Genomic DNA, 23,950 nt, shown 5'->3' with positions numbered 1-23,950 from the left:
CCTATTGGCCGCTCGATGTCATGTGCTGCTTCTCCATGCTGACTCGTAGCATGGAGGAGGTCTGCTGCCTGTTGCTTGTGGTGCTGCAGCCATTTTGTGGTGCTCTTTTCTTCCACATGCTTGTGGTGCTGCAGCCATTTTGTGGTGCTCTTTTCTTCCACGTGCTTGTGGTGCTGCAGCCATTTTGTGGTGCTCTTTTCTTCCACGTGCTCGTGGTGCTGCAGCCATTTTGTGGTGCTCTTTTCTTCCACATGCTTGTGGTGCTGCAGCCATTTTGTGGTCTTGCTGCAGGCAGGAGGCGGTGCTCTTTTCCTCCACAGCACCACTTCGCCTGATGTGGACCCGGTTCATCCAATTCCTGCCCAGCAGCGTGGGACCGTCGCCGGCTACAATCCACAGGTGGAGTTTGTGTAACACACCGCCCTGGGAGACCTGGACGTCTACAGTCCCTGTAACGTTCCCTCTGCCCACCTTCGGCTCGTTTGCCGTGTTGGAGTTCCGAGTCGAGCGCTTGCTTTGGGAGTCTCGTGTCTGGGGCATGCGGACTATGTGGCCCTGCCCAGCAGATAGCTCTTGGTCGGCCGGCGCAGACACGATGGGCCAAAATGGCCTCCTTCCCTGCTGTAAGTTTCTATGAGTCGGTGATATATCGGTGTCTCTGAGACTGGATGTGGAAAAGGTGGGATACAGACTGGGAGTGGGAAGTGAAAGTACTGTGGGCAGATTGTAAAGTGCGGAGTGAGCGGTTCCTGTCAATGGTGTCGGCCTGTCGCTGATTGACGGTCAATTCAGTAACAGAAGCCAAAATTGAGTAGGCCCTAGTGAGATTTGAACTCACGACCCCTGGTTTACAAGACCAGTGCTCTAACCCCTGAGCTATGGAGCCACCTGCTCTGAGACAGACAGGGGAAGGAGCAGGAAAGAGAGGGGAAGGGAAAAGAGAGCGTGGAGGGAGTGAGAGAGAGAGGAAAGGGAACAAGAGGGAGGGAAAGGAGAGAGAGAGAGGGGAAGGGGAGAGAAGGGAAGGGGAGCGAGATGGGAAGGCGAGCGAGGGAGTAGGCAGGGGAGAGAGGGGGAGAAGGGGAGAATCTGAATAGAAGGGGAAGGAAAAGAGAGAGGAGGGGAGAGAGAGGAGTGGAGAGGTAAAGGGAAAGGGGGAAGGAGAGCGAAGGGGAAGAGAGTGGGTCAGGGAAAGAGGAGGAGGGGAGAGAGGGGGAGGGGAGAGATGGGGAAGATATAGGAGGAAGGAGAGAGAGGGGAAGGAATGGGGAGAGAATGAAAGTAGAGAGGGAAGGGGAGAGAGGGGAAGGGGAGAGAGAGAGCAAGGGGAAGGGTAACCTGGGAGGGGAAGGGGAGAGAGAGTGAAAAGGGAGAGGAGAGAGGGGGGAAGGAGTGAGAGAGGGAAGGGGAGAGACGAGGAAGGGGAGAATCTGAAAAGAAAGGGAGAAGAGAGAGAGAAGTGGTAGAGGAGAGAGGGGGAGGGGACAGGGTGAGAGGGGGGAATGAGTGAGAGATGGGGATAGCGAGATAGCAGGAAAGGGAGAGAGAGGGGAAGGAATGGGGAGAGAATAAAAGTAGAGAGGGAAGGGAAGAGAGGGGAAGGGGAGAGAGAGAGCAATGGGAGAGTTCCATCTTCTCCCTCTCTTTCCCCTTCCCCTCACTCTCTCTCCCCTTCCATGCTCCCTCTCGCCTTCCCCCTTCTCTCTCTCTCCTTCCCCTCCCTCTCTTTCCATTTCCTCTCTCTTTCTCTCCTTCCCCTCTCTCTCACTCCTTCCACTCTCTCTTTTCCCTTCCCCTCTCTTTCCTGCTCCTTCCCCTCTTTTACCTAGAGCAGGTGGCTCCATAGCTCAGGGGATAGAGCACTGATCTAGTTCAACCAGAGATAGCGGGTTCCAATCTCACTGGGGCCGACTCAAAATTAGCTCAGTATTTAAATTTACTTTCAATTAACAAGGGCTTTAATTATAAATATTAAACAGCTCCCAGACTGACCCTGGAACAACAGGCTCCTTCTTGTCCACATTAAAAGATTAGCATATTTAAAAAGTACTTGGATGAACACTTGAAGTGCCGTAACCTACAGGGCTACGGACCGAGAGCTGGAAAGTGGGATTCGGCTGGGGAGCTCTTGGTCAGCCGGCACGGATACAATGGGCCGAATGGGATTATTTCCTTTCCCGACTCTCTCACTCTCTGTTTCTAACATCATCATCGGCAGTCCCTCGGAATCGAGGAAGACTTGCTTCCACTCTTAACATGATTCCCCCTTTATCCACCCTGTTCGTTACATCCTTAAAGAATTCCAACAAATTAGTCAAACATGACTTCCCCTTCATAAATCCATGCTGACTCTGTCTGACCGAATTATGCTTTTCCCAATGGCCTGCTCCTGAAGGAGTGAGGGAGAGGGAGCGGGGAAGGAGTGTGAGAGGGGGGGAAGGGGAGACTGCGAGGAAGAAAGAGGGAAGAAGTGAGAAAGATTGGAAGGGGCAGGGGGGGAAGAGAGAGAGAGAGAGAGAAAAAGCAGAAGAGATTGGGCAAGAATGAGTGACAGGTATTTAAATACTAAACTAAGTTAGAGTAGGCCCCAATTAGATTTGAACCTACAACCCCTGGTTGACAAGACCAGTGCTCGAACCCCTGAGCTATGGAGCCACCTGCTCTGGGAAAGACAATGGAAGGAGCTGGAAGGAGAGAGAGGGATGGGAAAAGAGAGAGTGGGGGTAGGAGAGAGAGTGGAACCGGGTAAGGGGAGGGGAAAGACTTGGAGGGGAAGGGGAGAGAGAGAGGGGAAAGGGAGAGACGGGGAATGAGAGCGGTTGAGGCGAGGGAGGGGGAAGGAGGAGAGGGGAATGAGTGAGAGAGGGGTAAGCGAGATAGTGAGAAAGGGAGAGAGGGGTAAAAAGATGTAGAACGGGTCATGAGAGAGAGAGGGGGAAGGGGAGAAGGTATAGGAAAGGGAAAAGTATTGAAACTCTGAGCTAATTTTGAGCATGCCCCAGTGAGATTTGAACTCACAACCCCAAGTTTACAAGACCAGTGCTCTAACCCTTGAGGTATGGAGCCACCTGCTCTGGGAAAGACAGGGGAAGGAGCAGAAAAGAGAGGGGAAGGGAAAAGAGCGAGTGGAAGGAGTGAGAGAGAGGGGGAAGGAGAGAGAGAGGAGCAAAGGGAAAGAGAGGAAGGGGAAGGAGAGAGAGAGAGAGGGGGGAAGGGGAGAGGGAGCATGGAAGGGGAGAGAGAGGGAGGGGATGGGGAAAGAGAGGGAGGGGAAGGAGAGAGAGAGGGAGGGGAAGGGGAAAGAGAGGGAGGGAAAGGAGAGAGAGAGAGGGGAAGGGGAAAGAGAGGGAGGGGAAGGAGAGAGAGAGGGAGGGGAAGGGGAAAGAGAGGGAGGGGAAGGAGCAAGAGAGAGGGGAAGGGGAGAGGGAGCGTGGGAGGGGAGAGCGAGACGAGAAGGATTGAGAATGGGAAGGGTAGAGAGAGGGGGGGAATGGGAGCGAGTGTAAGGGGATAGAAAGAGAGGGGAAGGGGAGAGAGGGGAAGGGGAGCGAGGTGGGAAGGAGAGCGAGGGGGAGGCAGGGGAGAGAGGGGGAAAAGAGGAGAATCTGAATAGAAGTGGAAGGAAAAGAGAGAGGAGGGGAGAGAGGGGAGTGGAGAGGGAAAGGGAAAGGGGGAAGGAGAGCGAGGGGGAAGAGAGTGGGTCAGGGAAAGAGGGGGAGGGGCCAGAGGGGGAGGGGAGAGATAGGGAAAACAAAGGAGGAAGGAGAGAGAGGGGAAGGAATGGGGAGAGAATGAAAGTAGAGAGGGAAGGGGAGAGAGGGGAAGGGGAGAAAGAGAGAGCAAGGGGAAGGGTACCGTGGGAGGGGAAGGGGAGAGAGAGAGAATGAAAAGGGCGAAGAGAGGGGGAAAGGACTGAGAGAGGGAAGGGGAGAGATGAGGAAGGGGAGAATCTGAAAAGAAAGGGAGAAGAGAGAAAGAAGTTGATAGAGGAGAGAGGGGGAGCGGACAGGGTGAGATGGGGGAATGAGTGAGAGAATGGGAAAGCGAGATAGCGGGAAAGGGAGAGAGGGGTAAAGAGATGTAGAACGTGTCGTGATGGGGAAGGGAGAGAGAGATTTGGAAGGGGAGAGAGAGTGTATGAGAGACGAGAAGAGGAGAGGGGGAAGGGTGTGAGGGGAGCCTGTTTAGAAATTTACAATTCAGCAGAGGAGGACAAAGGGTTTAATTAGGAGGGGGAAAATAGAGTATGAGAGGAAGCTTGCAGGGAAAACAAAAACTGACTGCAAAAGCTTCTACAGATATGTGAAGAGAAAAAGATTAGTGAAGACAAATGTAGGTCCCGTGCAGTCAGAATTTATAATGGGGAACAAAGAAATGGCAGACCAATTGAACAAATACTTTGGTTCTGTCTTCACTAAGGAAGACACAAATAAACTTCCGGAAATACTAGGGGATCGAGGGTCTAGCGAGAAGGAGGAACTGAAGGAAATCCTTATTAGTCACGAAATTGTGTTAGGGAAATTGATGGGATTGAAGGCCGATAAATCCCCGGGGCCTGATAGTCTGCATCCCAGAGTACTTAAGGAAGTGTGCCCTAGATATAGTGCACGCATTGGTGATCATTTTCCAACAGTCTATCGACTCTGGATCAGTTCCTATGGACTGGAGGGTAGCTCATGTAATAACACTTTTTAAAAAAGGAGGGAGAGAGAAAACAGGGAATTATAGACCGGTTAGCCTGACATCAGTAGTGGGGAAAATGTTGGAATCAATTATTAAAGATGTAATAGCAGCGCATTTGGAAAGCAGTGACAGGATCGGTCCAAGTCAGCATGGATTTATGAAAGGCAAATCATGCTCGACAAATCTTCTGGAATTTTCTGAGGATGTAACTGGTAGAGTGGACAAGGGAGAACCAGTGGATGTGGTGTATTTGGACTTTCAAAAGGCTTTTAACAAGGTCCCACACAAGAGATTGGTGTGCAAAATTAAAGCACATGGTACTGGGGGTAATTACTGACGTGGATAGAGAACTGGTTGGCAGACAGGAAGCAGAGAGTCGGGCCCCTTGATCGGTGACATAGCTTGCCACTTCCTGGCCTTCAGACCTCTTGTACGTGTAGAACCGGTACCTCGCCATCAGAACGCTTTCCTTTGTATTTAGATGCTCGCGGACCAGTGTGCACAACTCATTGTACGACTTGTCTGTGGGTTTTGTTGTAGCGAGCAGGTTTTTCATGAGGCCATATGTTGATGCCCACAAACGGTGAGGAGGATCGCCCTTGGTTTGGCAGTGTTCGTTTCTTCTTCCAGCTCCTTGGCCACAAAGTATTGCTCAAGTCGTTCCACGAAGGTTTCCCAATCATCTCCCTCCGAAAATTTCTCCAGGATGCCCACAGTTCTCCGCATTGTTGCATTGGGGTTCGTCATCTGTACCTCGTCGCCTGTTGTTATGTCTTGAACAAAGGGACAGACTCGATGCTGCAAGCTCAAAGTAAGTGTGACCGTAGTCCTTTAGTGCAGATCTCAGAGTGCCTCTCCAGCCTGTGAGGCCTCTTTATATACAGGTGCTCCCAAGGGATTGTGGTCTCCCTTTGGACTCCACGGGATAAGTCCTCTGGTGGTTAGACACGGTTATTACAGGTTTACATACATAACAGAAGGAGTGAGAGAGAGACGGAAGGGGAGAGAGTGGGGAAAAGGAGAGAATGGGGAAGGAGTGAGAGAGAGGGGGAAGGGGAAAAAGTGGGGAAGGAGTGAGAGAGGGAGGAAGAGAGAGAGAAAGGGGAGCGAGAGAGGGGAGGGGAAAGAGAGGGAGGAGAAGGGGATAGAGTGGAGAAGGGGAGAGGGGGAGGAAGAGAGAGGGAAAGGGGAAATAGAGGAAGGGGATGGGGAGAGAGAGAGAGTGGAAGGGGGAGCGAGAGGGGAAGGTGTGAGTGAGGGAAGGGGACAGAGGGTGAGGCGAGGAAGGGGGAAGGGGGGAGAGGGGAATGAGTGAGAGACGGGGAAAGCGAGAAAGTGGGAAAGGGAGAGAGGGGTGAAATGATGTAGAATGGGAGAGAGAGATTTGGAAGGGCAGAGAGAGTGTAAGAGAGATGAGAAGAGGAGAGGGGAAAGGGAGAGAGAAAAGTGAAGGAGTGAGAGAGAGGGGGGAAGGAGCGAGAGAGAGGGTAACGAGTGTGTAAGAGCGGGAAGGGGAGAGAGAGAGGGAGGAGAAAGAGGAGAAGGCACAGGATGAGAGAGGGGAATGAGTGAGAGATGGGGAAAGAGAGATAAAAATGTACAACAGGTTGTGTAGATGGGGAGGGCAGAGAAAGATTTGGAGCCTGTCGTCCCAGGGTCTGTCTTGGAGCTGTTTAATATTTATAATTAAAGCCCTTGTTAATTGACAGTGAATTTAAATACTGGACTAATTTTGAATATGCCCCAGTGAGAGTTGAACCCACGACCCCTGGTTTACTAGACCAGTGCTCTAACGCCTGAGCTATGGAACCACCTGCTCTGGACTGGGGGTCATTCCCCAGTTAGTGCTGTGTATTTGAAGAATGAGGAGGGGTCAGTGAAACACTCAGATTGTGTCTCATCCCCCAGACTCCTGCCTCCGTCTCTTCAATATTCGCCTCTCAACATCGATATATCAGGTCTTTCACGTAGTAAAACATCCCAAGGCAACTCAGTCACACTCTGCCTCAATCTCTCAGTCTCTCTGTCTTTCTGTCTCACTGTCACATTCCCTGCCTCTCGCGCTCTCTCCGTGTCTCTCTCACTTATTCTCTGCTTCTGGATAAGGGAGAGAGAAAAGGAGAAGTAAAGAGATAGAGAGGGAGGGGGAAGAGAAAGGGGGGAGGGGAGTGAGAGGGGAAGGAGTGACAGAGATAGGGGGAAGGGAAAAGAGGAAAATAAGTTTGTTGTTCCAGGGCGACCAGTTCCAACTGTCACAGGACAGAGAGTGGAGAGCACCAGTTCCCACTGTCACAGGACAGAGAGTGGAGAGCACCAATTCCCACTGTCACAGGACGGGAGAGTGGAGAACACCAGTTCCCACTGTCACAGGACAGAGAGTGGAGAGCACCAGTTCCCACTGTCACAGGACAGAGAGTGGAGAGCACCAGTCCCACTGTCACAGGACAGAGAGTGGAGAGCACCAGTTCCCACTGTCACAGAATGGGAGTGTGGAGAGCACCAGTTCCCACTGTCACAGGACAGAGAGTGGAGAGCACCAGTTCCCACTGTCACAGGACGGGAGTGTGGAGAGCACCAGTTCCCACTGTCACAGGACGGGAGTGTGGAGAGCACCAGTTCCCACTGTCACAGGACAGAGAGTGGAGAACACCAGTTCCCACTGTCACAGGACAGAGAGTGGAGAGCACCAGTTCCCACTGTCACAGGACAGAGAGTGGAGAGCACCAGTTCCCACTGTCACAGGACAGAGAGTGGAGAGCACCAGTTCCCACTGTCACAGGACAGAGAGTGGAGGGCACCAGTTCCCACTGTCACAGGACAGAGAGTGGAGAGCACCAGTTCCAACTGTCACAGGACAGAGAGTGGAGAGCACCAGTTCCCACTGTCACAGGACAGAGAGTGGAGAGCACCAGTTCCCACTGTCACAGGACGGGAGAGTGGAGATCACCAGTTCCCACTGTCACAGGGCAGAGAGTGGAGAGCACCACTTCAAACTGTCACAGGACAGAGAGTGGAGAACACCAGTTCCCACTGTCACAGGACAGAGAGTGGAGAGCACCAGTTCCCACTGTCACAGGACAGAGAGTGGAGAGCACCAGTTCCCACTGTCACAGGACAGAGAGTGGAGAGCACCAGTTCCCACTGTCACAGGACAGAGAGTGGAGAGCACCAGTTCCCACTGTCACAGGACAGAGAGTGGAGAGCACCAGTTCCCACTGTCACAGGACAGAGAGTGGAGAGCACCAGTTCCCACTGTCACAGGACAGAGAGTGGAGAGCACCAGTTCCCACTGTCACAGGACAGAGAGTGGAGAGCACCAGTTCCCACTGTCACAGGACAGAGAGTGGAGAGCACCAGTTCCCACTGTCACAGGACAGAGAGTGGAGAGCACCAGTTCCCACTGTCACAGGACAGAGAGTGGAGAGCACCAGTTCCCACTGTCACAGGACAGAGAGTGGAGAGCACCAGTTCCCACTGTTACAGGACAGAGAGTGGAGAGCACCAGTTCCCACTGTCACAGGGCAGAGAGTGGAGAACACCAGTTCACACTGTCACAGGACAGAGAGTGGAGAGCACCAGTTCCCACTGTCACAGGACAGAGAGTGGAGAGCACCAGTTCTCACTGTCACAGGACGGGAGAGTGGAGAACACCAGTTCACACTGTCACAGGACAGAGAGTGGAGAGCACCAGTTCCCACTGTCACAGGACAGAGAGTGGAGAGCACCAGTTCCCACTGTCACAGGACAGAGAGTGGAGAGCACCAGTTCTCACTGTCACAGGACAGAGAGTGGAGAGCACCAGTTCCCACTGTCACAGGACAGAGAGTGGAGAACACCAGTTCCCACTGTCACAGGACAGAGAGTGGAGAACACCAGTTCCCACTGTCACAGGACAGAGAGTGGAGAACACCAGTTCCCACTGTCACAGGACGGGAGAGTGGAGAACACCAGTTCCCACTGTCACAGGACAGAGAGTGGAGAACACCAGTTCCCACTGTCACAGGACAGAGAGTGGAGAACACCAGTTCCCAATGTCACATGAACATCCGGTCGTGCCCGCAAAGGAAGTGGAGTGTGGGAAATTGCACGATGCTTCCATTGAGGGGTGGTCAGGCCAATTCTGCGGCGGGAGCTAAAATTCACAGCCCCAGAAGGTTACCGCCCCCAAGGGGAGGCGGAGGGAAGAATGAATGGAGACTGGGGTGGGGGATTGAGGGGCAGGGGATAGGAGGGGCCACATTGCAGCGAAGGTCTGGTGGGGGGTCAATGTGTGTTGGACGGTCGGGCCTGGGGGCTCTGTGCCTCGGTGCAGGGAGTTTTCGGGTTGACTGCGCAGATGGCGATTGGTGGATGTGGTGTGGTTGGCTTCGCGGGGGCTGGGTGCTCGACATCCAGGGGGTGTTCGGCATTTGGGGACGATTCTGACGGGACGGGCCGTGTTGGGTGTTGGGGCAGTATACCCGGTGTTGGATGGGTCCTGAGCCGGGGTGGGGCACGCTATTGGGATGGGGGTGGGCTGTTTGGGAGAGATGTCTTCACTCGGAGAGTTGTTGGTCTGTGGGGTTCCCTGCCGCGGAGAGTTGTTGATGCCAGTTCATTGGATATGTTCAGCAGGGAGTTGGATGTGGTCCTTGCGGTCAGGGGAGGGTCCGGGGGGTGAACTGTCAGGTATTTAAACACTAAACTAATTTTGAGTAGGCCCCAGCAAGATTTGAACCCATGACCTCTGATTTACTAGACCAGTGCTCGAACCCCTGAGCTATGGAACCACCTGCGCTAAGAAAGTCAGCGGAAGGAGCAGGAAAGAGAGGGGAAGGGTAAAGAGAGAGTGGAAGGAAGTGAGAGAGAGGGGGAAGGGGAAAGAGAGAGGAGGAAGAAGCGAGAGAGGGAGGGGATGGAGTGAGAGAGGGGAAGGAGAGAGAGAGAGGGGCAAGAGGAGACTGGGAAGAAGAGACAGTTGAAGGGGAGAGAGAGAGAGGGGAAGGAGAGCGGTTGATGCGAGTGAGGGAAAGGAGGGTGAGACAGTGAAAGCGGTAAAAAGAGTTGTGATGGTGAAGGGAAGAATCTGCAGGAAAGGGAGAAGAAAGAGAGGTATTTAAATGCTGAGTTAATTTTGAGTAGGCCCCAGTGAGATTTGAACTCACGACCCCTGGTTTACTAGACCAGTGCTCTAACCCCTGAGCTATGGAACCACCTGCTCTGGTAAAGGCAGGGGCAGGAGCAGGAAAGAGAGGGACAGGGAAAAGAGAGAGTGGAAGGTGTTCGGTCTTGAATCAAGAGTCAGATGAGAGACTGCGAGCTCAAAGTAAGTGTGACCGCAGTCCTGTATTGCAGATCTCAGAGTGCCTCTCCAGCCTGTGAGGCCTCTTTATATACAGGTGCTCCCAAGGGATTGTGGGATCACATTGGACTCCAAGCCCTCTGGTGGTTAGACACGGTAATTACAGGTTTACATACATAACAGAAGGAGTGAGAGAGAGGCGGAAGGGGAGAGAGTGGGGAAGAGGAGAGAGTGGGGAAGGAGTGAGAGAGAGGGGGAAGGGGAAAGAGTGGGGAAGGAGTGAGAGAGGGAGGAAGAGAGAGGGAATGGGGAGCGAGAGAGGGGAGGCGAAAGAGAGGGAGGAGAAGGGGAGAGAGTGGGGAAGGGGAGAGAGGGGGAGGAAGAGAGAGGGAAAGGGGAAATAGAGGGAGGGGATGGGGAGAGAGAGAGAGTGGAAGGGGGAGCGAGAGGGGAAGGTGTGAGTGAGGGAAGGGGAGAGAGTGGCAAAGAAAAGAGGGTGAGGCAAGGGAGGGGGAAGGGGGAGAGGGGAATGAGTGATAGACGGGGAAAGCGAGATCGCAGGAAAGGGAGAGAGAGGTAAAAAGATATAGAGCGGGTCGTGATGGGGAAGGGAGAGAGAGATTTGGAAGGGGAGAGAGAGTATAAGAGAGACGAGAAGAAGAGAGGGGAAAGGGAGAGAGAAAAGTGAAGGAGTGAGAGAGAGGGGGGAGGGAGCGAGAGAGAGGGTAACGAGTGTGTAAGAGCGGGAAGGGGATAGAGAGAGGGAGGAGAAAGGGGAGAAAGAAGAGGGTGAGAGAGGGGAATGAGTGAGAGATGGGGAAAGCAAGATAAAAATGTAGAACAGATTGTGTGGATGTGGAGGGCAGAGAAAGATTTGGAGCCTGCTGTTCCAGAGTCCGTCTCGGAGCTGTTTAATATTTATAATTAAACCCCTTGTTAATTAATGGTGAAGTTAAATACTGAGGCAATTTTGAATAGGTCCCAGGGAAATTTGAACCCACAACCCCTGGTTTACTACACCAGTGCTCTAACCCCTGAGCTATGGAACCACTTGCCTTGGGCTCTGGGTCATTCCTCAGTTAGTGCTGTGTGTTTGAAGAATGAGGAGTGGTCAGTGAAACGCTCAGATTGTGTCTCATCCCCCAGACTCCTCAACATCGATATATCGGGTCTTTCACGTAGTAAAACATCCCAAGGCAACTCAGTCACACTCTGCCTCAATCTCTCTGTCTCACTCACTCTCTCTCTGTCTCTCTGTCTCTCCGTCACTCTCTCTCTGGCTCTCTGTCGCTCTCAATCTCACTCTCTAACTTTCTCTCGCTCCTATTTATTATGTGATTATGTTTGCCGCACGCTCCTTCCGCTGCCTGCGCTTGGTCTCTGCACGCTCTCGGCGACGAGACTCGAGGTGCTCAGCGCCCTCCCGGATGCACTTCCTCCACTTCGGGCGGACTGGTCTTTGGCCCAGGGACTCCCAGGTGTAGGTGGGGATGTTGCACTTTATCAAGGGAGGCTTTGAGGGTGTCCCTGTAACGTTTCCTCTGCCCACCTTTGTCTCGCTTGCCGTGTGGGAGTTCCGATTCGAGCGCTTGCTTTGGGGAGTCTCGTGTCTGGGGACCATGCGGACAATGTGGCCCTGCCCAGCGGAGCTGGTCAAGCAGGAAGGAGCAGGAAGGTACAGAAGCAGGAGGTGGAAAGATGAAGCAAAAGGACAAACAGAGAGACAGAAGGAGACGAAAGGAAGAGGTGCTGCAGAGAACGGATAGAAGGAGAACCGACCGGTCACGGAACCAACAACCACAAAGCTACAATAACTACAGCCAGGAATGGCGATTGTATGTCTTCAGTCGATTTCTCTCAGCAGTCTCGTCCTGTAGTTTTTAGTCCGTTTTTTGTTGTGTAATAAAACGGACCCTGGGTTAAGCCTAAAATTTTGTTCCATGTGTTGTCCTCTCCCCACTAGAAGTTCCGAGGTCTAACAATCAGTGAACAACACACACCCCGACACACTCTCTCTCTGTCTCTCAAAGGGGAAGGGTAGAGAGAGGAGGGAGGGGAGAGAGAGGAAGAAAGGCAGAGGGTGAAAAGGGTAAAGGGAAAGTGAGAACGAGAGATGGGTAGAGATAGAGGGGGAAAGGAAAGACAGAGGAAGGGTGAGAAAGAGAGTGTAAGGGAGGAAGGGGGACTGGGAGAGAGAAAGGGGAAGGAGAGTGAACGGAACGGAGAGAGATTGGAGAACACCAGTTCCCACTGTCACAGGACGGGAGAGTGGAGAGCACCAGTTCCCACTGTCACAGGACAGAGAGTGGAGAGCACCAGTTCCCACTGTCACAGGACAGAGAGTGGAGAGCACCAGTTCCAACTGTCACTGGACAGAGAGTGGAGAGCACCAGTTCCAACTGTCACAGGACAGAGAGTGGAGAGCACCAGTTCCCACTGTCACAGGACAGAGAGTGGAGAGCACCAGTTCCCACTGTCACAGGACAGAGAGTGGAGAGCACCAGTTCCCACTGTCACAGGACAGAGAGTGGAGAGCACCAGTTCCCACTGTCACTGGACAGAGAGTGGAGAACACCAGTTCCCACTGTCACAGGATAGAGAGTGGAGAACACCAGTTCCCACTGTCACAGGACAGAGAGTGGAGAGCACCAGTTCCCACTGTCACAGGACGGGAGAGTGGAGAACACCAGTTCCCACTGTCACAGGACAGAGAGTGGAGAACACCAGTTCCCACTGTCACAGGACCGAGAGTGGAGAGCACCAGTTCCCACTGTCACAGGACAGAGAGTGGAGAGCACCAGTTCCCACTGTCACAGGACAGAGAGTGGAGAGCACCAGTTCCCACTGTCACAGGACAGAGAGTGGAGAGCACCAGTTCCCACTGTCACAGGACAGAGAGTGGAGAGCACCAGTTCCCACTGTCACAGGACAGAGAGTGGAGAGCACCAGTTCCCACTGTCACAGGACGGGAGAGTGGAGAGCACCAGTTCCCACTGTCACAGGACAGAGAGTGGAGAGCACCAGTTCCAACTATCACAGGACAGAGAGTGGAGAGCACCAGTTCCCACTGTCACAGGACAGAGAGTGGAGAGCACCAGTTCCCACTGTCACAGGACAGAGAGTGGAGAGCATCAGTTCCAACTATCACAGGACAGAGAGTGGAGAGCATCAGTTCCAACTATCACAGGACAGAGAGTGGAGAACACCAGTTCCCACTGTCACAGGACAGAGAGTGGAGAACATCAGGTCCCACTGTCACAGGACAGAGAGTGGAGAGCACCAGTTCCCACTGTCACAGGACAGAGAGTGGAGAGCACCAGTTCCAACTATCACAGGACAGAGAGTGGAGAACACCAGTTCCCACTGTCACAGGACAGAGAGTGGAGAACACCAGTTCCCACTCTCACAGGACAGAGAGTGGAGAGCACCAGTTCCCACTGTCACAGGACAGAGAGTGGAGAGCACCAGTTCCCACTGTCACAGGACAGAGAGTGGAGAACACCAGTTCCCACTGTCACAGGACAGAGAGTGGAGAGCACCAGTTCCCACTGTCACAGGACAGAGAGTGGAGAGCACCAGTTCCCACTGTCACAGGACAGAGAGTGGAGAACACCAGTTCCCACTCTCACAGGACAGAGAGTGGAGAGCACCAGTTCCCACTGTCACAGGACAGAGAGTGGAGAGCACCAGTTCCCACTGTCACATGAACACCATCCGGTAGTGCCCACAAAGGAAGTGGAGTGTGGGAAATTGCACTCTGCTTCCATTGAGGGGTGGTAAGGCCAATTCTGCGTCGGGAGCAGGACTTCCACGCTGGGGGGCTAAAATTCCCAGCCCAAGAAGGTTACCACCCCCAAAGTGGGGGGCCTGTGCTGGGCGATGAATGGAGAATGGGGCATGGGATTGAGGGGCCACATTGCAGCCAAGGTCTGGGGGGCAATGTGTGTTGGACGGTCGGGCCTGGGGGCTCTGTGCGTCGGTGCAGGGAGTGTTCGGGTTGACTGCGCAGATGGCAATTGGTGAATGTCGTGTGGTTGGCTTCGCGGGGGTTGGGGGGCTCGACATCCGAGTGTGTTTGGCATTTGGGAAGGATTCTGACGGGACAGGCCGTGTTGGGTGCGGGGGGAGTGTTCCCGGTGTTGGATGGGTCCGGAGCCGTGGGGGGCACGCTCTTGGAATGGGGGTGGACGGTTTGGGAGAGACATCTTCATTCAGGGAGTTGTTGGTCTGTGGGGTTCCCTGCCACGGAGAGATATTGATGCCAGTTCATTGGATATGTTCAGGAGGGTGTTGGATGTGGTTCTTTTGGTTGGGGAGGGTCCGGGGGGTGTGATCAGCCAGGTATTTAAACACTAAACTAATTTTGAGTTGGCCTCAGCGAGATTTGAACCCATCACCTCTGATTTACTAGACCAGTGCTCTAATCCCTGAGCTGTGGAACCACCTGCTCTGGGAAAGTCAGCGGAAGGAGCAGGAAAGAGAGGGGAAGGGTAAAGAGAGAGTGGAAGGAGTGAGAGAGAGGGGGAAGAGGAGACTGGGAAGAAGAGACAGTGGATAGGGAGAGAGAGAGCGGGGGGAAGTGGAGAGAGAGAGTGGCAGGGGAGAAATGGGGAAGGAGAGCGGTTGATGCGAGTGAGGGAAAGGAGGGCGAGACGGGGAAAGCGAAATAGCGGGAAAAAAAGAGCTGTGGTGGGGAAAGGAAGAATCTGTAGGAAAGGGAGAAGTATTTAAATACTGAGCTAATTTTGAGTAGGCCCCAGTGAGATTGGAACTCACTACCCCTGGTTTACGAGACCAGTGCTCTAACCTCTGAGCTATGGAACCACCTTCTCTGGTAAAGGCAGGGGCAGGAGCAGGAAAGAGAGGGACAGGGAAAAGAGAGAGTGGAAGGTGTTCTGTCTTGAATCAAGAGTCAGACGAGATACTGCAAGCTCAAAGTAAGGTGTGACCTTAGTCCTTTATCACAGGTCTACAGAGCGCCTCACCAGCCTGTGAGGCTTCCTTAAGTACAGGTGCTCCCAAGGGATTGTGGGATCCCTTGGGACTCCAGGAGATAAGCCCTCTGGTGGTCAGACATGATAATTACAGGTTTACATTCATAACAACACTTCCCCCCCGCCCCCTGCCCCAAAGTCAATAGTGTAACTATATACAATGTGAGTCGATCTGGGACCTTCCTTGCCCTGGTTGATCGTCTCGGTACAAATGCTGGTGTTGTTGAATCATTTGTTGGGCCCTCGCTGGGCTGCTGTGCAGCTGGCCTTGCTGGACTGCTGGGGGGTGATGGGTTCTGCTTCGTGGTCAACCGCTGGGTCGGTTGCTACGTCTGTGTGTTGGACGGACGGTAGAGTGTGTTGTGGGTTGTTCTGGATAGTCTGTAAATCTCAGTTTGATTTGGTCCAAGTGTTTTCTGTTGGTGAGTACATTTGCAAGTTTGACCACAAACACCCTGCTCCCCTCTTTGGCCAAAACAGTGGCAGCAATCCACTTGGGACCTTGTCCATAGTTCAACACAAATACAGGATCGTTTACTTCAATTTCACGTGACACATTTGTGCGATCACGTTATGTATTCTGTTGAAGCCGCCTGCTCTCTACCTGTTCGTGTAGATCAGGGTGGACTAACGAGAGCCTTGTCTGAAGTGCCCTTTTCATCAGCAGTTCAGTGGAAGGGACCCCGGTAAGTGAGTGGAGTCTTGTGCGGTAACTGAGCAGGACTGTTTCCCTCTCCTTGCCCTCCCTCCCTCCCCCCACCCTCCCCCCTGCTCTCTCTCCCCCCATCATAAAAGGTTAATAAAACAACATCACTTTGTTCACAGTACTTGTAGCAGCACTTGTGTGCCGAGAGATTTGCTTGGTATTGTCACTGGTGGCAATAAACGCCTGGGCTATCGCTATGGCCTTACTCAAGGTTGGGGTCTCTATCGTCAAAAGTTTGCGAAGTTTTATTTCATGGTCAACGCCAAGTACAAAGAAATCCCTGAGCATGCGCTCCAAATGTCCTTCAAATTCGCAATGTCCTGCAAGGCCCCTTAGCTCGGCGACATAGCTCGCCACTTCCTGGCCTGTCATCCCAGGGAAGCTGGAGGCTATTGGCCTCATGCTCCTGGTGTTGGCCCTGGGGGCCATGGGGCTGTAGGGCTGGTCTGGTGCAGGTTGCCATTGGTGGTGGCTGGGCTGCCCATTGACCACTTGTCCCTGTAGTGGGACTGCTCCCACTGCCTGTGTGTGTGTCCTGCAAGGAGCATCACATTCGTTCCAAAGGTCCAGGCTACATGGTCAGGTAGCCTGCTGGACCTGGGGGTCTCCCACAGGGGCATTCCATTGGCATCAGCATGGTCCCTGTAGGACTCAATGTCCTTTACCGGTATACATGACACCTTGGCTCTGATCACGCATAGTCGAGCTTGCATTATACATTCTAGCATTTGCATCACTTTTGGGTGTCCTGGTTTCAACAGACATGGTTACATTAGGCATTTCACAATCTCTATCATTACTGTTAAGCATAATAAACTTGTTCTTAACCTGCATTCATCTCATTAGTCACATTAGTTAAACCAGCATCACAATTCATGGTTACATTGCACACATTTCCATTCTTGCACCCTTGAATTGCATCTTTAGCTTTAAAGTCCGTGCACTCAAATAGTTGGAACTGCCCCTTGAAATTTTTTTGGTTACCGGTCTCCTTTAAGGGAGCTTTCAAATCCGATTGGCCGCTCGATGTCATGTGCTGCTTCTCCATGTTGACTCGTAGCATGGAGGAGGTCTGCTGCCTGTTGCTTGTGATGCTGCAGCCATTTTGTGGTGCTCTTTTCTTCCACATGCTTGTGGTGCTGCAGCCATTTTGTGGTGCTCTTTTCTTCCACATGCTTGTGGTGCTGCAGCCATTTTGTGGTGCTCTTTTCTTCCACATGCTTGTGGTGCTGCAGCCATTTTGTGGTGCTCTTGTCTTCCACATGCTTGTGATGCTGCAGCCATTTTGTGGTGCTCTATTCTTCCACGTGCTTGTGGTGCTGCAGCCATTTTGTGGTGCTCTTGTCTTCCACATGCTTGTGGTGCTGCAGCCATTTTGTGGTCTTGCTGCAGGCAGGAGGCGGTGCTCTTTTCCTCCACAGCACCACTTCGCCTGATGTGGACCCGGTTCATCCAATTCCTGCCCAGCAGCGTGGGACCGTCGCCGGCTACAATCCACAGGTGGAGGTTGTGTAACACACCGCCCTGGGAGACCTGGACGTCTACAGTCCCTGTAACGTTCCCTCTGCCCACCTTCGGCTCGTTTGCCGTGTTGGAGTTCCGAGTAGAGCGCTTGCTTTGGGAGTCTCGTGTCTGGGGCATGCGGACTATGTGGCCTGCCCAGCAGATAGCTCTTGGTCGGCCGACGCGGACACGATGGGCCAAAATGGCCTCCTTCCCTGCTGTAAGTTTCTTTGAGTCGGTGATATATCGGTGTCTCTGAGACTGGATGTGGAAAAGGTGGGATACAGACTGGGAGTGGGAAGTGAAAGTACTGTGGGCAGATTGTAAAGTGCGGAGTGAGCGGTTCCTGTTCATGGTGTCGGCCTGTCGCTGATTGACGGTCAATTCAGTAACAGAAGCCAAAATTGAGTAGGCCCTAGTGAGATTTGAACTCACGACCCCTGGTTTACAAGACCAGTGCTCTAACCCCTGAGCTATGGAGCCACCTGCTCTGGGACAGATAGGGGAAGGAGCAGGAAAGAGAGGGGAAGGGAAAAGAGAGCGTGGAAGGAGTGAGAGAGAGAGGAAAGGGAACAAGAGGGAGGGAAAGGAGAGAGAGAGAGGGGAAGGGGAGAGGGAGCGTGGAAGGGGAGAGCGAGACGAGAAGAATTGAGAAAGGGAAGGGTAGAGAGAGGGGGGGGGATGGGAGCGAGTGTAAGGGGAGAGAAAGAGAGGGGAAGGGGAGAGAAGGGAAGGGGAGCCTGCGAGGAAGAAAGAGGGAAGAAGTGAGAAAGATTGGAAGGGGCAGGGGGGGAAGAGAGAGAGAGAGAGAAAAAGCAGAAGAGAGTGGGCAAGAATGAGTGACAGGTATTTAAATACTAAACTAAGTTAGAGTAGGCCCCAATTAGATTTGAACCTACGACCCCTGGTTGACAAGACCAGTGCTCGAACCCCTGAGCTATGGAGCCACCTGCTCTGGGAAAGACACTGGAAGGAGCTGGAAGGAGAGAGAGGGATGGGAAAAGAGAGAGTGGGGGAAGAAGAGAGAGTGGAAGCGGGTAAGGGGAGGGGAAAGACTGGGAGGGGAAGGGGAGAGAGAGAGGGGAAAGGGAGAGACGGGGAATGAGAGCGGTTGAGGCGAGGGAGGGGGAAGGAGGAGAGGGGAATGAGTGAGAGAGGGGTAAGCGAGATAGTGGGAAAGGGAGAGAGGGGTAAAAAGATGTAGAACGGGTCATGAGAGAGAGAGGGGGAAGGGGAGAAGGTATAGGAAAGGGAAAAGTATTGAAACCCTGAGCTAATTTTGAGCATGCCCCAGTGAGATTTGAACTCACAACCCCTAGTTTACAAGACCAGTGCTCTAACCCTTGAGGTATGGAGCCACCTGCTCTGGGAAAGACAGGGGAAGGAGCAGAAAAGAGAGGGGAAGGGAAAAGAGCGAGTGGAAGGAGTGAGAGAGAGGGGGAAGGAGAGAGAGAGGAGCAAAGGGAAAGAGAGGGAGGGGAAGGAGAGAGAGAGAGAGGGGGGAAGGGGAGAGGGAGCATGGAAGGGGAGAGAGAGGGAGGGGAAAGAAAGAGAGAGGGAGGGGAAGGGGAAAGAGAGGGAGGGGAAGGAGCGAGAGAGAGGGGAAGGGGAGAGGGAGCGTGGGAGGGTAGAGCGAGACGTGAAGGATTGAGAAAGGGAAGGGTAGAGAGAGGAGGGCAATGGGAGCGAGTGTAAGGGGATAGAAAGAGAGGGGAAGGGGAGAGAGGGGAAGGGGAGCAAGGTGGGAAGGAGAGCGAGGGGGAGGCAGGGGAGAGAGGGGGAAAAGAGGAGAATCTGAATAGAAGGGGAAGGAAAAGAGAGAGGAGGGGAGAGAGGGGAGTGGAGAGGGAAAGGGAAAGGGGAAAGGAGAGCGAGGGGGAAGAGAGTGGGTCAGGGAAAGAGGGGGAGGGGACAGAGGGGGAGGGGAGAGATAGGGAAAACAAAGGAGGCAGGAGAGAGAGGGGAAGGAATGGGGAGAGAATGAAAGTAGAGAGGGAAGGGGAGAGAGGGGAAGGGGAGAGAGAGAGAGCAAGGGGAAGGGTAACGTGGGAGGGGAAGGGGAGAGAGAGAGAGTGAAAAGGGCGAAGAGAGAGGGGGGAAGGAGTGAGAGAGGGAAGGGGAGAGATGAGGAAGGGGAGAATCTGAAAAGAAAGGGAGAAGAGAGAAAGAAGTTGATAGAAGAGAGAGGGGGAGGGGACAGGGTGAGATGGGGGAATGAGTGAGAGACTGGGAAAGCGAGATAGCGGGAAAGGGAGAGAGGGGTAAAAAGATGTAGAGCGGGTCATGATGGGGAAGGGAGAGAGAGATTTGGAAGGGGAGAGAGAGTGTAAGAGAGACGAGAAGAGGAGAGGGGGAAGGGTGTGAGGGGAGCCTGTTTAGAAATTTACAATTCAGCAGAGGAGGACAAAGGGTTTAATTATGAGGGGGAAAATAGAGTATGAGAGGAAGCTTGCAGGGAAAACAAAAACTGACTGCAAAAGCTTCTACAGATATGTGAAGAGAAAAAGATTAGTGAAGACAAATGTAGGTCCCGTGCAGTCAGAATTTATAATGGGGAACAAAGAAATGGCAGACCAATTGAACAAATACTTTGGTTCTGTCTTCACTAAGGAAGACACAAATAAACTTCCGGAAATACTAGGGGATCGAGGGTCTAGCGAGAAGGAGGAACTGAAGGAAATCCTTATTAGTCACGAAATTGTGTGAGGGAAATTGATGGGATTGAAGGCCGATAAATCCCCGGGGCCTGATAGTCTGCATCCCAGAGTACTTAAGGAAGAGTGCCCTAGATATAGTGCACGCATTGGTGATCATTTTCCAACAGTCTATCGACTCTGGATCAGTTCCTATGGACTGGAGGGTAGCTCATGTAATAACACTTTTTAAAAAAGGAGGGAGAGAGAAAACAGGGAATTATAGACCGGTTAGCCTGACATCGGCAGTGGAGAAAATGTTGGAATCAATCATTAAAGATGTAATAGCAGCGCATTTGGAAAGCAGTGACAGGATCGGTCCAAGTCAGCATGGATTTATGAAAGGCAAATCATGCTCGACAAATCTTCTGGAATTTTCTGAGGATGTAACTGGTAGAGTGGACAAGGGAGAACCAGTGGATGTGGTGTATTTGGACTTTCAAAAGGCTTTCAACAAGGTCCCACACAAGAGATTGGTGTGCAAAATTAAAGCACATGGTACTGGGGGTAATTACTGACGTGGACAGAGAACTGGTTGGCAGACAGGAAGCAGAGAGTCGGGCCCCTTGGATCGGTGACATAGCTTGCCACTTCCTGGCCTTCAGACCTCTTGTACGTGTAGAACCGGTACCTCGCCATCAGAACGCTTTCCTTTGTATTTAGATGCTCCCGGACCAGTGTGCACAACTCATCGTACGACTTGTCTGTGGGTTTCGTTGGAGCAAGCAGGATTGTCATGAGGCCATATGTTGATGCCCCACAAACGGTGAGGAGGATCGCCCTTGGTTTGGCAGTGTTCGTTTCTTCTTCCAGCTCATTGGCCACGAAGTATTACTCAAGTCGTTCCACGAAGGTTTCCCAATCTTCTCCCTCCGAAAATTTCTCCAGGATGCCCACAGTTCTCCGCATTGTTGCATTGGGGTTCGTCATCTGTACCTCGTCGCCTGTTGTTATGTCTTGAACAAAGAGTCAGACTAGATGCTGCAAGCTCAAAGTAAGTGTGACCGCAGTCCTTTAGTACAGATCTCAGAGTGCCTCTCCAGCCTGTGAGGCCTCCTTATATACAGCTGCTCCCAAGGGATTGTGGGCTCCCTTTGGACTCCACGGGATAAGCCCTCTGGTGGTTAGACACGGTAATTACAGGTTTACATACATAACAGAAGGAGTGAGAGAGAGACGGAAGGGGAGAGAGTGGGGAAGAGGAGAGAGTGGGGAAGGAGTGAGAGAGAGGGGGAAGCGGGAAAAGTGGGAAAGGAGTGAGAGAGAGAGAGGAAGAGAGAGGGAAAGGGGAGCGAGAGAGGGGAGGGGAAAGAGAGGGAGGAGAAGGGGATAGAGTGGAGAAGTGGAGAGGGGGTGGAAGAGAGAGGGAAAGGGGAAATAGAGGAAGGGGATGGGGAGAGAGAGAGAGTGGAAGGGGGAGCGAGAGGGGCAGGTGTGAGTGAGGGAATGGGAGAGAGGGGGAAGGAGAGAGGGTGAGGCGAGGAAGGGGGAAGGGGGGAGAGGGGAATGAGTGAGAGACGGGGAAAGCGAGATAGTGGGAAAGGGAGAGAGGGATGAAACGATGTAGAAAGGGTCGTGATGGGGAAGGGAGAGAGAGATTTGGAAGGGCAGAGAGAGTGCAAGAGAGATGAGAAGAGGAGAGGGGAAAGGGAGAGAGAAAAGTGAAGGAGTGAGAGAGAGGGGGGAAGGAGCGAGAGAGAGGGTAACGAGTGTGTAAGAGCGGGAAGGGGAGAGAGAGAGGGAGGAGAAAGAGGAGAAGGCAGAGGATGAGAGAGGGGAATGAGTGAGAGATGGGGAAAGAGAGATAAAAATGTACAACAGGTTGTGTCGATGGGGAGGGCAGAGAAAGATTTGGAGACTGTCGTCCCAGGGTCTATCTCTGAGCTGTTTAATATTTATAATTAAAGCCCTTGTTAATTGACAGTGAATTTAAATACTGAGCTAAATTTGAGTAGGCCCCAGTGAAAGTTGAACCCACGACCCCTGGTTTACTAGACCAGTGCTCTAACCCCTGAGCTATGGAGCCACCTGCGCTGGGTTGGGGGTCATTCCCCAGTTAGTGCTGTGTGTTTGAAGAATGAGGAGGGGTCAGTGAAACGCTCAGATTGTGTCTCATCCCCCAGACTCCTGCCTCCGTCTCTTCAATATTCGCCTCTCAACATCGATATATCGGGTCTTTCACGTAGTAAAACATCCCAAGGCAACTCAGTCACACTCTGCCTCAATCTCTCTTTCTCTCTCAGTCTCTCTGTCTCTCCGTCTCTCTCTCTTTCTCACATGGTATTGGGGGTAATGTACTGACGTGTATAGAGAACTGGTTGGCAGACAGGAAGCAGAGAGTCGGGATAAACAGGTCCTTTTCAGAATGGCAGGCAGTGACTAGTGGGGTGCCACAAAGTTCAGTGCTGGGACCCCAGCTATGTACTATATACATCAATGATTTAGACAAAGGAATTGAATGTAATATCGGAAAGTTTTCAGCTGACACTAAGCTGGGTGGCAGTGTGAGCTGTGAGGAGGATGCTAAGAGGCTGCAGGGTGACTTGGACAGGTTAGGTGAGTGGGCAAATGCATGGCAGATGCAGTATAATGTGGATAAATGTGAGGTTATCCACTTTGGTGGCAAAAACAGGAAGGCAGAATATTATCTGAATGCTGACGGATTAGGAAAAGGGGAGGTGCAACGAGACCTGGGTGTCATGGTTCATCAGTTATTGAAAGTTGGCATACAGGTACAGCAGGCGGTGAAGAAGGCAAATGGCATGTTGGCCTTCACAGCGATAGGATTTGAGTAAATGAGCAGGGAGGCCTTACTGCAGTTGTTCAGGGCCTTGGTGAGACCACACCTTGAATACTGTGTATTGTTTTGGTCTCCTAATCTGAGGAAGGACATTCTTGCTATTGAGGGAGTGCAGCGAAGGTTCACCAGACTGATTCCCGGGATGGCAGGACCGAGATATGAAGAAAGATTGGATCGACTAGGCTTATATATACTGGAATTTAGAAGAATGAGAGGGGATCTCATAGAAACATATAAAATTCTGACGGGTTTAGACAGGTTAGATGCAGGAAGAATGTTGCTGATGTTGGGGAAGGCCAGAACCAGGGGTCACAGTCTAAGGATAAGGGGTAAGCCATTTAAGACCGAGATGAGGAGAAACTTCTTCACTCAGAAATTTGTGAACCTGTGGAATTCTCTACCACAGAGAGTTGTTGAGGCCAGTTTGTTAGATATATTCAAAAGGGAGTTAGATGTGGCCCTTACGGCTAAAGGGATCAAGGGGGTATGGAGAGAAAGCAGGAATGAGGTCCTGAAGTTACACGATCAGCCATGATCATATTGAATGGTGGTGCAGGCTCGAAGGGCCGAATGGCCTACTCCTGCACCTAGTTTCTATGTTTCTATGATTCTATGTCCGTTGTACCCCGTAGGGGACCAAACCCGCACTGTGACTCCGGGAGGAGCTCCTCGGCCACAGGGAGAAGACGGTTGAGGAGGACTCTAGCGATGACTTTCCCAGGGGATGATAACAGGGTGGTCTTGGACCTGGCCTGGAGACGACGAAGGTTGAACAGGTTCCCACTGGTTCTGTAGTTTAGTTCCACTCCAGCGGGAAGCTTGTTGACTGTGAGGTGGAGCACGGCAGCGAGGAATATTGAGACCCACGGCAATGTGGGTTTGACTCTTAACTGCCCCTGTGAAACGGTCAAGTGAGGCCCTCAGTTGTGTTCAAGAAGGCTGCTCACCACGACCTTCTCCAGGGGCAATTAGGGATGGGCAATAAATGCCGGCCTTGCTATCGACGGACATATCCCGCAACGAATCTAAAACAAATATCGGTGGCTCTCAGACTGGATATGAAGAAGACTCGGTTACAGACTGGTCACAGAAAGTGAAAGTGCTGTGGGCTGTATTTAAACTGCGAAGTGAGTCGGTTCCTGTTGATGGTGTCGGCCTGTCGCCGATTGACAGCGAGTTCAGGAACAGAAGCCAAAATTGAGTAGGCCCCAGTGAGATTTGAACTCACGACCCCCTGGTTTACAAGACCAGTGCTCTAACCCCTGAGCTATGGAGCCACCTGCAACACCA

At 52.4% G+C, this 23,950-nt stretch overlaps 6 non-coding genes across 6 annotated transcripts; all 6 read right to left on the bottom strand.

Annotated features, from left to right (window-relative positions):
* Positions 1 to 813: 813 nt before the first annotated feature.
* trnat-ugu (transfer RNA threonine (anticodon UGU)) lies at positions 814 to 886 on the bottom strand. The gene has a single exon. It is a non-coding gene; the product is annotated as a tRNA-Thr (tRNA).
* Positions 887 to 9,802: 8,916 nt separating this feature from the next.
* On the bottom strand, positions 9,803 to 9,875 carry trnat-agu (transfer RNA threonine (anticodon AGU)). Its single transcript has one exon. It is a non-coding gene; the product is annotated as a tRNA-Thr (tRNA).
* Positions 9,876 to 14,715: 4,840 nt separating this feature from the next.
* Positions 14,716 to 14,788, bottom strand: trnat-cgu (transfer RNA threonine (anticodon CGU)). Its single transcript has one exon. It is a non-coding gene; the product is annotated as a tRNA-Thr (tRNA).
* A 2,789-nt stretch (positions 14,789 to 17,577) lies between these two features.
* Positions 17,578 to 17,650, bottom strand: trnat-ugu (transfer RNA threonine (anticodon UGU)). Its single transcript has one exon. It is a non-coding gene; the product is annotated as a tRNA-Thr (tRNA).
* A 4,163-nt stretch (positions 17,651 to 21,813) lies between these two features.
* trnat-agu (transfer RNA threonine (anticodon AGU)) lies at positions 21,814 to 21,886 on the bottom strand. The gene has a single exon. It is a non-coding gene; the product is annotated as a tRNA-Thr (tRNA).
* A 1,977-nt stretch (positions 21,887 to 23,863) lies between these two features.
* On the bottom strand, positions 23,864 to 23,937 carry trnat-ugu (transfer RNA threonine (anticodon UGU)). Its single transcript has one exon. It is a non-coding gene; the product is annotated as a tRNA-Thr (tRNA).
* Between the last annotated feature and the right edge of the window lie 13 nt (positions 23,938 to 23,950).

This window comes from Pristiophorus japonicus, unplaced genomic scaffold (assembly GCF_044704955.1).
Source record: "Pristiophorus japonicus isolate sPriJap1 unplaced genomic scaffold, sPriJap1.hap1 HAP1_SCAFFOLD_536, whole genome shotgun sequence".
Taxonomy (NCBI): Eukaryota; Metazoa; Chordata; class Chondrichthyes; family Pristiophoridae; genus Pristiophorus; species Pristiophorus japonicus.
The sequence above is the reverse complement of the archived record's forward strand: the minus strand, read 5'-3'. Positions and strand labels throughout refer to the sequence as shown.